Source organism: Zalophus californianus, chromosome 11 (genome assembly GCF_009762305.2).
Source record: "Zalophus californianus isolate mZalCal1 chromosome 11, mZalCal1.pri.v2, whole genome shotgun sequence".
NCBI lineage: Eukaryota > Metazoa > Chordata > Mammalia > Carnivora > Otariidae > Zalophus > Zalophus californianus.
Genome location: NC_045605.1, coordinates 89,012,332 through 89,028,835, shown reverse-complemented (window position 1 = coordinate 89,028,835; position 16,504 = coordinate 89,012,332).

The window sequence follows — 16,504 nt, the reverse complement described above, 5'->3', positions numbered from 1 at the left end:
GTGTGCAGGATGGTGACAATAGTTAATAATACTACGTCGTAGATTTGAAAATTGCTAAGAGAGTACATCTTAAAAGTTCTCATCACATGAGAAGAAAATTTGCAATAATGTGTGGTGCTAGATGTTAACTGAACTTATTCTGGTAATCATTTGTATATATATTTATATAAATAGTTTTATATATATATAATTTGTATAAATTATGATGTACACCTAATACACTGTTATATATCAATTATATCTCAGTAAAGAAAAATCAACTCAAAAAGTACTACAGACTTTAATATATGATCTCAACTGTGAACTACTAGAAGAAAACATAGGGAAAAGCTTCTGGACATTGGTCTGGGCAAAGATTTTTTGGGGAATATGACCCCCAAAATCACAAGCAACTAAAGTAAAAATAGACAAATGGGAAAATGAATCAAACAAACAAAACTTCTGCACAGCAAAGGAAACAATTAACAGAGTGAAGAGACAACCTATGGAATGGGAGAAAATATTTGCAAAACGTACATCTGAAAAGGGGTTAACCAGAGGGGAGCAAGATGGTGGAGGAGTAGAAGACCTAAATTTCATCTGGTCCCAGGAATTCAGCTAGATAGGTATCCAAACCATTATGAACACCTACGAACTCAACAGGAGATCAAAGAAAAGAATAGCAGTAACTCTCTGAACAGAAAAACGACCACTTTCTGGAAGGTAGGACACGTGGAGAAGTGAATCCAAGGTGATATTCGGAAAGATAGACGGCAGATGGAGGAAGCCTCCGTCAGCGGATCCCGGCAAGTGATAGAGCCGGGGAGCACAAAATCGGAACATTTAGAAGTCGGCTCCACTGAGGGACGTCGCTCCAGTGGCTAAGTGGGGGTGGAATCCTCATGGGACAGTGTGGTCTCAGGACCCTCGGGGTCACAGAAAGACCAGGGGTGCCTGAGTGCGGCAGAGCTCCCAGGTATCGGAGCAGGGAAGCTGGCTGCAGAGACAGAGCTGAGGTGCAGGCTGTCAGCTCAGGGTGGCCATAAACCATGATCCGCGGCACAGTCGGGCCACTGCTCCTCCAGCAGGGACCAAAAAAGTGGCAGATCCGGGGAGACTCCCTTTCCTCCCCCGGGAGGAGCGGCGGGGGAGTGCATGGCAGGGATCTGCTGGGTTTGGAGACTCCAAACGGGGTCATGTGCCAGAGCTAGAAACGCTCAGTCACAGGCCGGGTGAGCACAGAGTGCGGCCAGAGATGGGAGACGGGAGTGACTGACTGCTTTTCTTGGGGGGCTCACTGAGGAGTGGGGCCCCCAGTTCTCAGCTCCTCCAAGGTGGAGATTGGGAGGCCCCCATTTTCACTCTCGTCCTCCAAAGCTGTACGGAAAGCTTGTGGGGAACAAAAGCTCCCAAGAGCAAACCCAAGCAGATTACTTAGCCCGGACCAGGCAAGGGAGGGGCAATTCTGCCTCTGGCAAAGACATTTGGGAACCACGGCAACAGGCCCCATCCCCAGAAGATCAGCAAGAACAGCCAGCCAAGGCCAATGAACCCCCCCTCAAAATCAATAAAAAATAGGTCAACACCCTGACATCTAATAGTAAAATTTAAGTCTCAGAGACAAAGAGAAAATCCTGAAAGCAGCTCAGGACAAGAGTTCTGTAACCTACAATGGTAGAAACATTAGATTGGCAACAGACCTATCCACAGAGACCTGGCAGGCCAGAAAGGACTGGCATGAGATCTTCAGAGCACTAAATGAGAAAAATATGCCGCCAAGAATACTATATCCAGCTAGGCTGTCATTGAAAATAGAAGGAGAGATAAAAACCTTCCAGGACAAACAAAAACTAAAGGAATTTGCAAACACAAAACGAGCCCTCCAAGAAATATTGAAAGGGGTCCTCTAAGCAAAGAGAGAGCCTAAAAGTAACATAGACCAGAAAGGAACACAGACAATAGACAGTCACAGTCACCTTACAGGCAATACAATAGCACTAAATTCATATCTTTCAATAGTTACCTTGAATGTAAATGGGCTAAATGCCCCAATCAAAAGACACAGGCTATCAGATTGGATAAAAAAACAAGACCCATCGATATGCTATCTGCAAGAGACTCATTTTAGACCCAAAGACACCCCCACATTGAAAGTGAGGGGGTGGAAAACCATTTACCATGCTAATGGACACCAAAAGAAAGCTGGGGTGGCAATCCTTAGATCAGACAAATTAGATTTTAAACCAAAGACTATAATAAGAGATGAGGAAGGACACTGTATCATCCTTAAAGGGTCTATCCAACAAGAAGATCTAACAATTGTAAATACCTATGCCCCTAACATGGGAGCAACCAATTATATAAGCCAATTAGTAACAAAATCAAAGAAACACATCGACAATACAATAATAGTAGGAGACTTTAACACCCCCCTCACTGAAATGGACAGATCATCTAAACAAAAGATCAACAAGGAAATAAAGACTTAGACTGACACACTGGACCAAATGGACTTCACAAACATATTCAGAACATTCCATCCCAAAGCAACGGAATACACATTCTTCTCTGGAGCCCATGAAACATTCTCCAGAATAGATCACATCCTAGGTCAAAATCAGGTCTCAAATGGTACCAAAAGATTGGGATCTTTCCCTGCATATTTTTGGACCACAGTGCTTTGAAACTAGAACTCAGTCACAAGAGGAAAGTTGGAAAGAACTCAAATACATGGAGGCTAAAGAGCATCTTACTAAAGAATGAATGGGTCAACCAGGAAATTAAAGAAGATTTAAAAAATCATGGAAACAAATGAAAATGAAAACATAATGGTTCAAAATCTTTGGGATACAGGAAAGGCAGTCCTAAGAGGAAAGTATATAGCAATACAAGCCTTTCTCAAGAAACAAGAAAGGTCTCGAATACACAACCTAACCCTACACCTAAAGGAGCTGGAGAAAGAACAGCAAATAAAGCCTAAACCCAGCAGGAGAAGAGAAATCATAAAGATCAGAGCAGAAATCAATGAAATAGAAACCAAAAGAACAGTAGAACAGATCAACGAAACTAGGAGCTGGTTCTTTAAAAGAATTAACAAGATTGATAAACCCCTGGCCAGACTTATCAAAAAGAAAAGAGAAATGACCCAAATCAATAAAATCATGAATGAAAGAGGAGATATCGGGCGCCTGGGTGGCTCAGATGGTTAAGCATCTGCCTTCGGCTCAGGTCATGATCCCGAGGTCCTGGGATCGAGTCCCGCATCGGGCTCCCTGCTCCTTGGGAGCCTGCTTCTCCCTCTGCTTCTCTCTCTCTCTCTCTTTCTCTCTCCCCCCCCGTCTCTCATGAATAAATAAATAAAATCTTTAAAAAAAAAACAACTCTGCGAACTTTAAAAAAAAAAAAAAAAAAAGAAAGAGGAGATATCATAACCAACACCAAAGAAATACAAACCATTATAAGAACATATCAGGAACAACTATATGCCAGCAAATTAGATAATCTGGAAGAAATGGATGCATTCCTAGAGATGTATCAACTACCAAAACTGAACCAGGAAGAAATAGAAAACCTGAACAGACGCATAACCACTAAGGAAATTGAAGCAGATTTTTGATCTGCCAAAAAAACAAGAAGCTCCCAACAAACAAAAGCCCAGGGCCAGATGGCTTCCCAGGGGAATTCTAGCAAACATTTAAAGAAGAATTAATACCTATTCTTCTGAAACTCTTCCAAAAAATAGAAATGGAAGGAAAACTTTGAAACTCATTTTATGAGGCCAACATCATCTTGATCCCAAAATCAAAGACCCCATCAAAAAGGAGAATTACAGACCAATATCCCTGATGAACATGGATGCAAAAATTCTCACCAAAATGCTAGCCAGTAGGATACAACAGTACTTTAAAAGGATTATTCACCACAACCAAGTGGGATTTATCCCTGGGCTGCAAGGATGGTTCAACATCCGCAAATCAATCAACGTGATACAATACATTAAAAGAAAGAACAAGAATCATATGATCCTCTCAATAGATGCAGAAAAAGCATTTGACAAAGTACAGCATCCTGTCTTGATCAAAACTCTTCAGAGAATTGGGATAGAGGGTACATACCTCAATATCATAAAAGCCATCTATGAAAAACCCACAGTGAATATCATTCTCAATGGGGAAAAACTGAGAGCTTTTCCCCTAAGGTCAGGAACGCGGCAGGGATGTTCGCTATCACCACTGCTATTCAACATAGTATTAGAAATTCTAGCCACAGCAATCAGACAACAAAAAGAAATCAAAGGCATCCGAATTGGCAAAGAAGAAGTCAAACTCTCACTCTTTGCAGATGATATGATACATTTTGTGGAAAACCCAAAAGACTCCACCCCAAAAATCTAGAACTCATACAGGAATTCAGTAAAGTGGCAGGATATAAACCCAATACACAGAAATCAGTTGCATTTATATACACCAACAACAAGACAGAAGAAAGAGAAATTAAGGAGTCGATCCCATTTATAATTGCACCCAAAACCATAAGATACCTAGGAATAAATCTAACCAGAGAGGCAAAGAATCTGTACTCAGAAAACTATAAAATACTCATGAAAGAAATTGAGGAAGATACAAAGAAATGGAAAAACATTCCATGCTCATGGACTGGAAGAACAAATATTGTGAGGCTGTCAATGCTACCTAGAGCAATCTACACATTCAATGCAATCCCCATCAAAATACCATCCACCTTTTTCAAAGAAATGGAATAAATAATCCTAAAATTTGTATGAAACCAGAAAAGACCCCGAATAGCCAGAGGAAAAGCAAAGCCGGTAGTATCATAGTTCCAGACTTCAAGCTCTATTACAAAGCTGTAATCATCAAGACAGTATGGTACTGGCACAAAAACAGACACATAGATCAATGGAACAGAATAGAGAGCCCAGAAATGGACCCTCAACTCTATGGTCAACTAGTCTTCGAAAAAGCAGGAAAGAATGTCCAATGGAAAAAAGACAGTCTCTTCAACAAATGGTGCTGGGAAAATTGGACAGCCACATGCAGAATGAAACTGGACCATTACCTTATACCACACACAAAAATAGACTCAAAATGGATGAAAGACCTAAATGTGAGACGGGAGTCCATCAAAATCCTAGAGGAGAGCACAGGCAGCAACATGTTTGACCTCAGCCGCAGCAACTTCTTCCTAGAAACATCACCAAAGGCAAGGGAAGGAAGGGCAAAAATGAACTATTGGGACTTCATCAAGATAAAAAGCTTTTGCACAGCAAAGGAAAGTCAACAAAACCAAAAGACAGCAGACAGAATGGGAGAAGATATTTGCAAATGACATATCAGATAAAGGGCTAGTATCCAAAATCTATAAGGAACTTATCAAACTCAACACTCAAAGAACAAATACTCCAATCAAGAAATGGGCAGAAGACATGAACAGACATTTTTCCCAAAGACATCCAAATGGCCAACAGACACATGAAAAAGTGCTCAACATCGCTCGGCATCAAGGAAATCCAAATCAAAACCTGAATGAGATACCACCTCACACCAGTCAAAATGGCTAAAATTAATAAGTCAGGAAACAACAGATGTTGGCCAGGATGCAGAGAAAGGGGAACCCTCCTACACTGTTGGTGGGAATGCAAGCTGGGGCAGCCACTCTGGAAAACAGTATGGAGGTTCCTCAAAAAGTTGAAAATAGAGCTACCCTATGACCCAGCAATTGCACTACTGGGTATTTACCCCAAAGATACAAATGCAGGGATCCAAAGGGGTATGTGCATCCCAATGTTTATAGCAGCAATGTCCATAATAGCCAAACTATGGAAAGAGCCAAGATATCCATCAACAGATGAATGGATAAAGAAGATGTGGTGGTATATACATATATAGAATGGAATATTATGCAGCCATCAAAAAAAGAAATCTTGCCTTTTACAACAACGTGGATGCAACTAGAGGGTAATTATGCTAAGCGAAATAAGTCAGTCAGAGGAAGACATGTATCATATGACCTCACTGATATGAGGAATTCTTTATCTCAGGAAACAAACTGAGAGTTACTGGAGTGGTGGTGGGGGGGTGGGAGGGATGGGGTGACTGGGTGATTGACATTGGGGTGGGTATGTGCTATGGTGAGCGCTATGAATTGTGTAAGACTGATGAGTCACAGACCTGTACCTCTGAAACAAATAATACATTGTATGTTAAAAGAAAAAAAAAAGAAGATAGTAGGAAGGGTAAAATGAAGGGGGGGAAATCAGAGGGGGAGACGAACCATGAGAGACTATGGACTCTGAGAAACAAACTGAGGGTTCTTCAGGGGAGGAGGTGGGGGGATAGGTTAGCCTGGTGATGGGTATTAAAGAGGGCATGTACTGCATGGAGCACTAGGTGTTATATGCAAACAATAAATCATGGAACACTACATCAAAAACTAATGATGTAATGTATGGTGATTAACATAACATAATAAAATAAATTTTTTTAAAAAGGGGGTTAATATCCCAAATATATAAGGAACTCAAGGAATTCAACAGCAAGAAAACAAATAATCTGATTTAAATGGGCAAAAAATCTGAAGACATTTCTCAAAAACAGTCATAGAAATGGCCAATAGGGGGTGCCTGGGTGGCTCAGTTGGTTGGGCGACAGCCTTCAGCTCAGGTCATGATCCTGGAGTCCTGGGATCGAGTCCCACATTGGGCTCCCTGCTCAGCAGGGAGTCTACTTCTCCCTCTGACCCTCTTCCCTCTCGTGCTCTCTATCTCTCATTCTCTTTCTCTCAAATAAATAAATAAAATCTTTAAGAAATGGCCAATAGGTATACGAAAGGGTGTTCCACATTACTAACCATCAGGAAAATGCAAATCAAAACCTCAACAAGATATCACCTCACATCTGTTGGGACGACTATTATTAAAAAGATAAGAGATGAGAAGTGTTGGTGAGGGTAGGGAGAAAAGGAATGCCATACAGAGAGCAGGAATGTAAATTGGTACTGACATTAATGGAAACCAGAATGGTGGTTTCTCAAAAAATTGAAAATAGAACTACCATATGATCTTGCAATCCCACTTCTGGGCACATAATCAGAGGAAATGAAATCAGTATCTCCAAGAGATATCTGCACACCCATGTTTACTGCAGGCTTGTTCACAATAGCAAGGATACGGAAACAACCAACCTAAGTCTATTAATGGATGAATGGATAAAGAAAATATGGTAGAAAACACACATGTAAAATATGGTGTTCCATTCCACATAATGGAATATTATTCAACCTGAAGAAAGAAAATCTTGATACATTGTTGAACTTGGAGGACATTCAACCAAGTGAAATAAGCCAGTCATAGAAAGACAAATAACTGCATGATGTTACTTCAATGTGGAATCTAAAATAGTAAAATTCAGAGAAGCAGAAAATTGAGTAATGGTTGCCAGGGATGGGGGCATGGAAAACAGAAATATTGATCAAAGTGTACCAAGTTTCAGTTATGCAGGATGAATAAGTTCTGGACACCAAATGTATAGCATGGTGTACAGTTAATAATACCATATTGAAATCTGTTCAAAGAGTAGATCTTAATTGATCCATCACATACACACACACACAAATGGTAACTATGTGAGGTGATGAATATGTTATTTAGCTTGATTATGGTCATCATTTCACAATGTACATGTATATCAAAACAACACATCATACACTTTAAATAGATACAATTTTAGGTTTCAATTATACCTCAATAAAGGTAGAAAAAAATTAAATTTAATTCAATTAAAATGAAATAAAAACAAAAATTCAGGCCCTCAGTTGCACTGGATACAAGTGTTCAATAGCCACATGTAACTAGTGGCTAACATATTGGAGAGCATAGGCAGAGAACATTTCCATCATCGCAGAAACTTAAATTAGCACAATTCTAAAATGCTTACGATCCATGATGGAATATGAGAAGTAGTATCAAGAAATCCTCTGAGAAGAATAAAAATTGGCTTCTGAGAACAGGGTCTATCATTTCCAAGATTTACTAACTGTGATGGAATCTGATATGAATGGATATACGTCTACCACAGTCCTGGATACATGGTAATAATCAAAACATATTGAATGAATTAATAGCCATTTTGTCAAAGCTTCCTAAGCTACAATGATTAAAAAAAAAAAAAACTCCAATTTTTGCTGTTTCTGCACTTTTTGTTACTTACCTTCCCCATGTCACTTGGAAGAAATTAAGGACATAGGTGACACCTCTTAGGTTTCTGTCACAGAAGAAAACCTGAAATGAGATTATAAATATGAGTGCTTTGAAAAGTATGATGCTCGAAGGTAGCACCGTATATAATGTGTTCTGCAGATATTTAAAGATATTTAAAGGTAATTTTTTATTTTTAATAGTTTGGAGGATCCTAGTAATAAGTTAGGGAAACAAAGTCTATGATAAACAAATGTAGGAGGATAGTATGGAGATAGGAAGCAGTATCTTTTGCTCCAGACAGCTGGCTTTCTACTTCCCACTCCTGCCCTGCTCCAGTTAAAGCCACTGTTCTTTTCCCTATGCAGTGCCTTTGTTGGGGGCGGGGGGGGGGGGGGATGTGGAAAGCAGAGAAAATAGTTGCCATCCTACAGTTGGTTTCCAAAAGTCTAACTCCTTAGGGGAAAAACAGGATTGGAGGCAGAGACAAATCATTTGGGAGAAATATTAGTAGCAAAAGCAGCATGTACAGTCTTCCCACCCACTCCAAAAAGATGGTTTTCTGGACTAGGAGAAGAAGAGGGTAAAAAAGAAAAGAAAATTGGTGAGAGTATAGGCATTGGTGGTTTCTGGAAAGAGAGACTCTGAGCCTCCTTCTGGAAGGTGTGATCCCTGTAAATGAAATGTCTGTGTTGTTGGCATCGTTAGTGTTTCTCTGCAGAGGTCCACTTAGGTAACAGCACTCTCTGTCCCAGCCCAGCTAAACTTCAATCAGCCACAGTTGGCTTAGAGCGGGAAGCAGGAGCACGGAACCCAAAAGAGCCAAGCAGATTGGAATGACTGCTTTGACTGAACATTCAGGGCCGGCAGGAGGAAGGACGTGTCAGAGGACACTTTGCATGGACAGATTTCTAAAAGAGCAGATAACCTTACCATGGGGGCAAAAGAACTCTCAAGCAAAGCAGAGCCCCCATGCTGGCTGTCACTATCCAGCGAAGGGCTTGGAAAAACATCACGTGCTGCAAAAGGGAACTAACAGATATTTTGCAGCTGCAGGAGACAGGCGGTTTCCCCACTTTCTCAGCATGGCATGGAGAATCGTGTTTGAGCAGGGCACAGCTGGACACATCTTGGATCATATCTGGGAGAGGGATCTGATCTTGCCGGGGAGGCTTTATGTGAGACGTTCATGTGAGCAGCCTTGCAGTTTGGGTGCTGGCTGCTTAGGGAAAAATCATGACGGTGCAGGGAGCCCTGTTTCTTTGGAGCATCCTGGAACACACTCACAAAAATGCTTGTGTGCTCAAATGGCTTTCTCCCGCCCACTAGCTTAAATCAAGTTATCAGTGAGAAACAGTTTTAAGCGGACTGGGAGCAAAAAATAGAAAGGAGTGATTTTGGAACATGGGTCTCTGAAACATATGGTATGGGCCATATAAGCCAGGATATCAGTGCAGCACTAAGCAATCAAAGTGGGAGTTCATGCTTCCTGGATCTCGTGCATGTGAGAGTAAATCAGCCTAGAATGAGGGTGGAACACAAGAATAGAACACAAAGGGAAGAAAAGGTGGAAACAGGAGACTCCAGGGAATGAGGTCCTGAGGCAATTTAGAGCCATAAAGATTTTTGACATATATCTGTGCGATTAATAACTTGGAAGGTAAGACTAAATTATAATTTTTTAAAGAATTACATACTTAATATAAACAGGGAAGCGACTGGGGCCCAAAGAAGTCATTCTATAATAGAATGTTATTAAAATAAAAGCCATCATTTAACATGATGTTTAAGAAAAATCTTATAACATGGAAATTGCTTATGTTATATTTAAAAACTTAAATTCAATGTATTATATGCATAGTATAAATTATACAAAATTACCAAATATATTGAAAATTAATAATAGTTACCTCTGGATAGAGCTAGTGTTTTGATTGTTCTACTCTTCTAAATGCTTCTAATGTTCTATAATAATTAGACATTATTTTTATAATGCAAAAATGAACTTTACTTGAAACACTATCTGCACCCTTCTCGGTTTTCGAAATGAAGACATGAATTAAACAAAACATAACTAGGTCTGACATGATTAAAGTTTAATTTTTGAATAATGATCCATTTACTATCCAGGTTATTTAATACTAATTACATTCAATTCATTCACTTTTTCAATTTAGCCATCCGTTTCTCACTTATTATTTCATTCAGCTATTTATCTTTAAAGAATCTTTCATGACAGAGGTCAGCAAATTATAGTCCATTGACCAAACCCAACCCACCCTCTGGTTTTATATGGCTTGCTAGCCCAGAATGGTTTTTAAATTTTTATAGTTAAAAAGACATCAAAAGAAAAATAACATTTGGTGATACATGAAAATTCTATGAAATTCAAATTGCCTCTCTAGGTCACAGTTCCTCATCTCTAAAGGAAGTGATTGGATCAAAATATGCTTTAAATTTCTCTCGGTCTCCGTTTCAGAGAGCAAGAGGGCAGTACTTAAATGCTGCCTAAAATAGTGGTGGCTCCCATAGACACCTGAAAGGCAATGAAATATTCTATCATTCATTCTAAACTCCACCCCTGAAATCATTTACCTAACGATCTGATACAATTGAAACATCCCTGGTTTGCTGTACCAAATGAATCAAATCAAGAGCATAACTGCAAGTGTTAGAGTGTTAGAGTTTCAAACATGGTACCCCAAACCTTAATAAGCCCACCTGAAACTGTTCTCTACCATAACTACATATGCATCCATTTCAGAGCTTTAAAATCTAGAACAGACCAGGCCAGTGATCTTTCAGATAAACCCTCAACTCTCATTTAGAAAAGTGAATGAGAATTTCCTAATGCCCCCAGATGCCTACTGGGGTTCCTTTCTAATTGTAGTATCTGTAAGAGCATGTCGGGGTAATGATAAAAGGAAATCTTAGGGCACCTGGGTGACTCAGTCGGTTAAGCGTCTGCCTTCGGCTCAGGTCATGATCCCAGAGTCCTGGGATCGAGTCCCGGATGGGGCTCCCTGCTCAGCGGGGAATCTGCTTCTCCCTCTGCTTAAGCTAAAAGAATGTGATAGGCAGGTGGTGGACTCAAGCTAACACAATTAACATTTATCAGAGATACGTGTGAAAAATATGCATTTAGGTCTAAATAATCTACCATACAGGTCAGGTGGAGAACACTTACTTTAACAGTGGTCCTTAGTGAAAAAAGACATAGGTTTCACAGACAGCTAGCTAAATACGTGTGAACTTTTTAAGTCCTTGCACCGTACTAGAACGGAGAATATGATGTGGTCTCCAGGAGGAAAGGCCCCACACTTGTTTTTGTCCTGCTGCTGCCCTCCTGAAATACTTAACAGCTGTTCGTCAAGGGGCCTTGTGTTTTAATTCTGCCCTGGGTCCTGCTAATTATCCAGCTGGTCGTGGCCCTCACCCTCATAAAACATATGAACTAAGACTATATCCATAGGAACGCAGTATCTTAGTATCTTAGCAATCTCGTGCTTACCCACCCTGACCTGTGCCTAGGAGGCTTATTTATACTCAGGGGAGAAAATACTGAATGCACAGTTTGGTATTTCTCACTCAGCATTATATTCTATATTTCTACCCATTTTTAAGTGTTCTTGGAGAAAATGATTCTTTAGTTTACAAAATTTTAAATGATGGAAGTATAATTTATTTCTCCATAGCCTTGTAGTTGGATACTTCAGATGTTTTCAATAGTTTCCTATTAAAAATATGAATATACTTTTACATCTCTTCCTGTTTTATTTAAAATTCCTAGAAGTGAAATTCCAGGGTCAAACAGTATGAAATTTTTAAGACAATCACTACACATTGCCAAATCCAGAAAAGCTACAACCACTGTACTTCCATCAGGTTGGGGGGTCAACTTCCTCAACAATTTATAAATGATTATCAACTGATAAATGAAAATGGGCTTTCTTATTTTAAATTGAATGTATCTGAATATTATTAAAGTGAACCATTTTTATATGTATATTGCTCATATGGATTTCATTCTCTTTGAAATATCTACTCATGTAATTTACCTACTTTTCTATGAGGACATTAGCATTTTCTTTTGTACAAGCTTTCATATATGAATGATTTATTCATACTATTTGCTTCAGGGTACCACTTTTAGGTAATCATATTAGGTAATATTATGTGGCATAGAATCCAAAATATAGTGACTTATTTACAAGGGAAATAAAATTCTCTGAATAAGCAGAATAGGATGGATTTGTTTTTCAACCACTCTTTTTTTAAACCTTCTTCCCTTGCTCAATATCCTATTGACATTTTGAAGAAAGCAGCATAAAGAAAACACTAAATATTATGAACATGGCCCAGGAAGCCAAGAAGTACTCATTCGAATAAAATGTGTTGTTTAAGAAAAGTGTAGGTGGAATTCTCTGTTCCTGAAGGACCACTTCGCTGCTGGTACATCCATCGCCCCCAGCAGAGCACACCGATCTCAGTACTACCTTTCTCTTAACCTTGCATTTTGCCTGCCAGTAACGTTCAAAAACTATTACATAAATCCTACTTAACTCTGCTTAAAAATCAAGGTCATGGAAATTGTGTTTAAATCAGTACAATTTCCTACACCCTCTAACCTCAGCTGCCAATTTTTTTAAAGTGGGAGCTTCACAGGGTTGGCAGGGAGGGCTGGTGCTAAGTCAGTGAAAGAAAGAATCACTGGGTTCCCATCCTCCTATCATCCAGCTTCTTAGTTAATGCACAGACTCATGGGAAATATTCAGAAGGTAACATTAAAAAAAAAAAAGATTAGTCCCATAGGACAGTTAATCAAATGAATGACATGGCCTACTGATCCAGTCTGAACGATAGGAAGATCAGATAAGCATATGAGAAAAGCATACTGAGAAAAGCAACTTTCTTTTTCTGGACACTTAAAGAAAAATGATGACCTAATGCAGTACAATTGACTACAAAAAATGACTTCTAGTTGACATGGCCTCTTTATCATAAATAAAACCAAGTCCATGGGGTTGGTGGGACAAAGGAGGCAGGAGTGCATAGACAAAGACGGCAGGGTTTTACTTTTCCTAAATACAAACACTTTGGTTTGTCAAATAGGATCAGTCAATAGTTTAGCAATATATTTAACACTTGGCAGAAAATGGTGAGGTCAAAATCACTTCAAATACATCTGTGTCTCGCCCATCTTTTCAGGGATAATTTATGTGTGGAATCGATTGCACGTTACACTAAAAGCAAAAAGAAAATTATTATATTAATGAGAAACCTTTTAATTCTCAGAATTAAGATTCTTTAAGTTGAATACATAAACTGATATTCTGCAGTTAATGTAAAATTTCCTGTTTTTTTTTTCAGTTTCTGGTGGAGAATACAAGAGTTCATAAGCAATAGTGCTTTTCTTCTAATTCATATTGATGGGTAATTGATTATGAGTTAGAAGATGGAGCCATAGTACTGTGCAAAGAATGATACAGAAGGCTAAGAGCTTTCTAATACCAGTTCATTCAAACACCCCTGTAGTCCGATAGAATATGGGGAAATCATAGAATCATAGTATTTAGCAGCTGGTTGTGACCTCAGCAATCATCTGGTGCAATTACCTCAAGGAACAAATGAGAAAAAACTATGACCCAAATATGTTAAGTGACTAGGCCATGGTCATGAAGCTAAGTAGCACCAAAGATTGAAATTGCACTTGGTTCTCCTAATAACACATCAAGTTTCCTCTCCATTGCACCTGCTGGCAATCCTCTAGAGATCAGAATATATCAGAATTTATCTATACATTCAACATCTATTTTGATGTAATCAGAAAGCCATTCTAATGTTAAGCAAAGAAAGAATGGAACAAAATTATGAATATGTAGTATAATTTAAACAAAAAAGAAACACATAAATTAATAGTCATTATCTATAGATGGGGGACTTGAGATTTTTTACTATCTTTTTTATAATTTTCTGTATTTTCTGTAACTTATAATTACAACATAATAATATGAATTACACATATAAACAATGTTTAACTATTATTATACACATAAACAATGTCTAATTATTATTACATGCCAGAAGAGAGGATTATACTATTTTATATCATAGAAAGGATACCACACAATATACAACTGTATATTATAAAATATGTCATTATAAGATATATATTACATATAATTTATTATAATATACTTTTATACTCATGGGAATTTGGTATCAGTGTTTCTCAAAATATTATTTGTTTAACACAAGTCTGTTAAGATGACCCTCACAACAAGAGCTTGGTGGAGAAGAAATCAGCTTTGGAAATACTGCAGCTTTGGAAATGGAAACACTCCACCTCCAATGAATGAGTCACAGTTCACACTAGTATCTGAATAGTTCTGAGACCTGCTATAGCAACGAAAACAACTTAACGTTTATCTAAGGCAGCACTTCCCTAAGTTATTTGAACACAGCACTGTTAGGAGGCAAATGGTACACTTACACTAAATAAGGTTTCACAGAACACACTTGGGAAAACCTCGTATCTCTTTGCAATTCCAGATCAACCACTCACAGGAAGGTCAGTCATTTAAGGCTCTTAAGTGAGCATTGCTTACACATATTTTTTATGGAACATTTATAAAATGAACTGTAGGTTTGAAATGTACAAATAATTGGACCTATATCCAAAAGGTTCCTTTTTTTAAATTGTGAGTCTAATGAAACAGGCCATGAGAAGGTGATTTCTGTGAGTTATTACTGCAAGTTTTCACATGTTTTGCTCATTGATTTTAATGTTCAAGGTGATTAATTTTAATTTCGCTTCTGCCCCAGGGCTTTCTTACAAAGGATCAATAATATTACAATTAAGAACATCAGTTGAAGTAAGGCCAGAGCCATGTCACTTTCTTTATCTTGGTCTGGACTCTAAGGCTTAAAATGGGATTAGTTCTATGACTGTATTTTCATATCTGGGGCATCAAACCAGCATACTGACTTAAGAAATCAAATTAAGACATACTTGAATATGTATATACTTTCCAATTCTCTTCCTTCTAGAAGCCTCATCCTCTATTTAAACTACGTCCACTCGAATATTTCCATTTCCTCACTGCATGTGCCTCTCAGCTTCTTTGTGCCTCAGCTTTTCCATCTTTTCACCTATAAAATGGGAAGGAGAATGGCACCTGCCATCAGACTCATGTACAAATTAAATAGGTTACTGCAGGATGTGTGCTTAGAACAGTGCCCGACACACAACATCTTCTCAGTGCTAGGTATTAATCTGACATGGGATATAAATGTTTCTCTACCACTTTTCCCATTATTGGAAACACTGTCTCCTCTCAGACAACAAGAAAACCACAGTGTCATCTTTGCTCTCTCTTTTACTTTTATCTTCTCAACTCCACAAACTAATACATACATAGAAAAATTTACTTGTTCATACACACACTCACATGCTACAAAACACACATATTATGCAATCCACTTAGAAGTCTTTTTGGTTCCTCCTCTGAAACCACTGTTAAATTTATTCCATCTTGTATTCTCACTACTACATCAGGGCTCATTCTCTTATATCTGAACTAGTATAATAGCAGAGCGCTCAGTCTCTGTACTTGAAAATGATTTCTTCCCCAATCTCTCTTATAAACAATATGCTCTAAAATTTCATCTTAATTAAGTCACTTCTCAGCTCATAAGCTATCACTAACTGCCTATTCCCTACAGGATCAGAAAATGGGCCACACATCCTACTCCAGACTCTGCAAATGCAGTCTCCATCCCAACTTTCACTTGTGCTGGGCCACCGGTGTGAAACAATCCGATCCCTCTTCTCTGTCTTTCCAAATGGGGCTAACTGAACTTGAAGACTCAGCCCAGATCATATTTCTTTATTAATACTCCTTTTGAATACTCTCATCCTGATATAAACCATCTTCTGAATCTCTGGCAATTCCTTAAAATGACTTCTTTAACATATATTACATGTTTGGGGCGAAAGGTCCATTCTATTTTGAATGTACATAATGAATCTCTACATGTCTTGGCAGAAGGGTGTGGGGAAGACAGACTCATGCCCAGAGTAACTGTCTGTTCCAGTAAGAACAAAGCACCGCCCCCTTCCACGATGGAAAGGGTTCAGTAAAATCAATCTGCCGCCAGTTAGCTGGTTGATCTACCCAGGGAATGGTGCCATACTGGGGGCTTAGAGTTGGGTTGGTATCTGTTGCTGGAAAACAGGGTACTCAGCAATGGCTGTAGCCACTCACCTGGGCAGGTGGAAGTCTATGTTGCTGAGCCCTTGCATAACCTCTA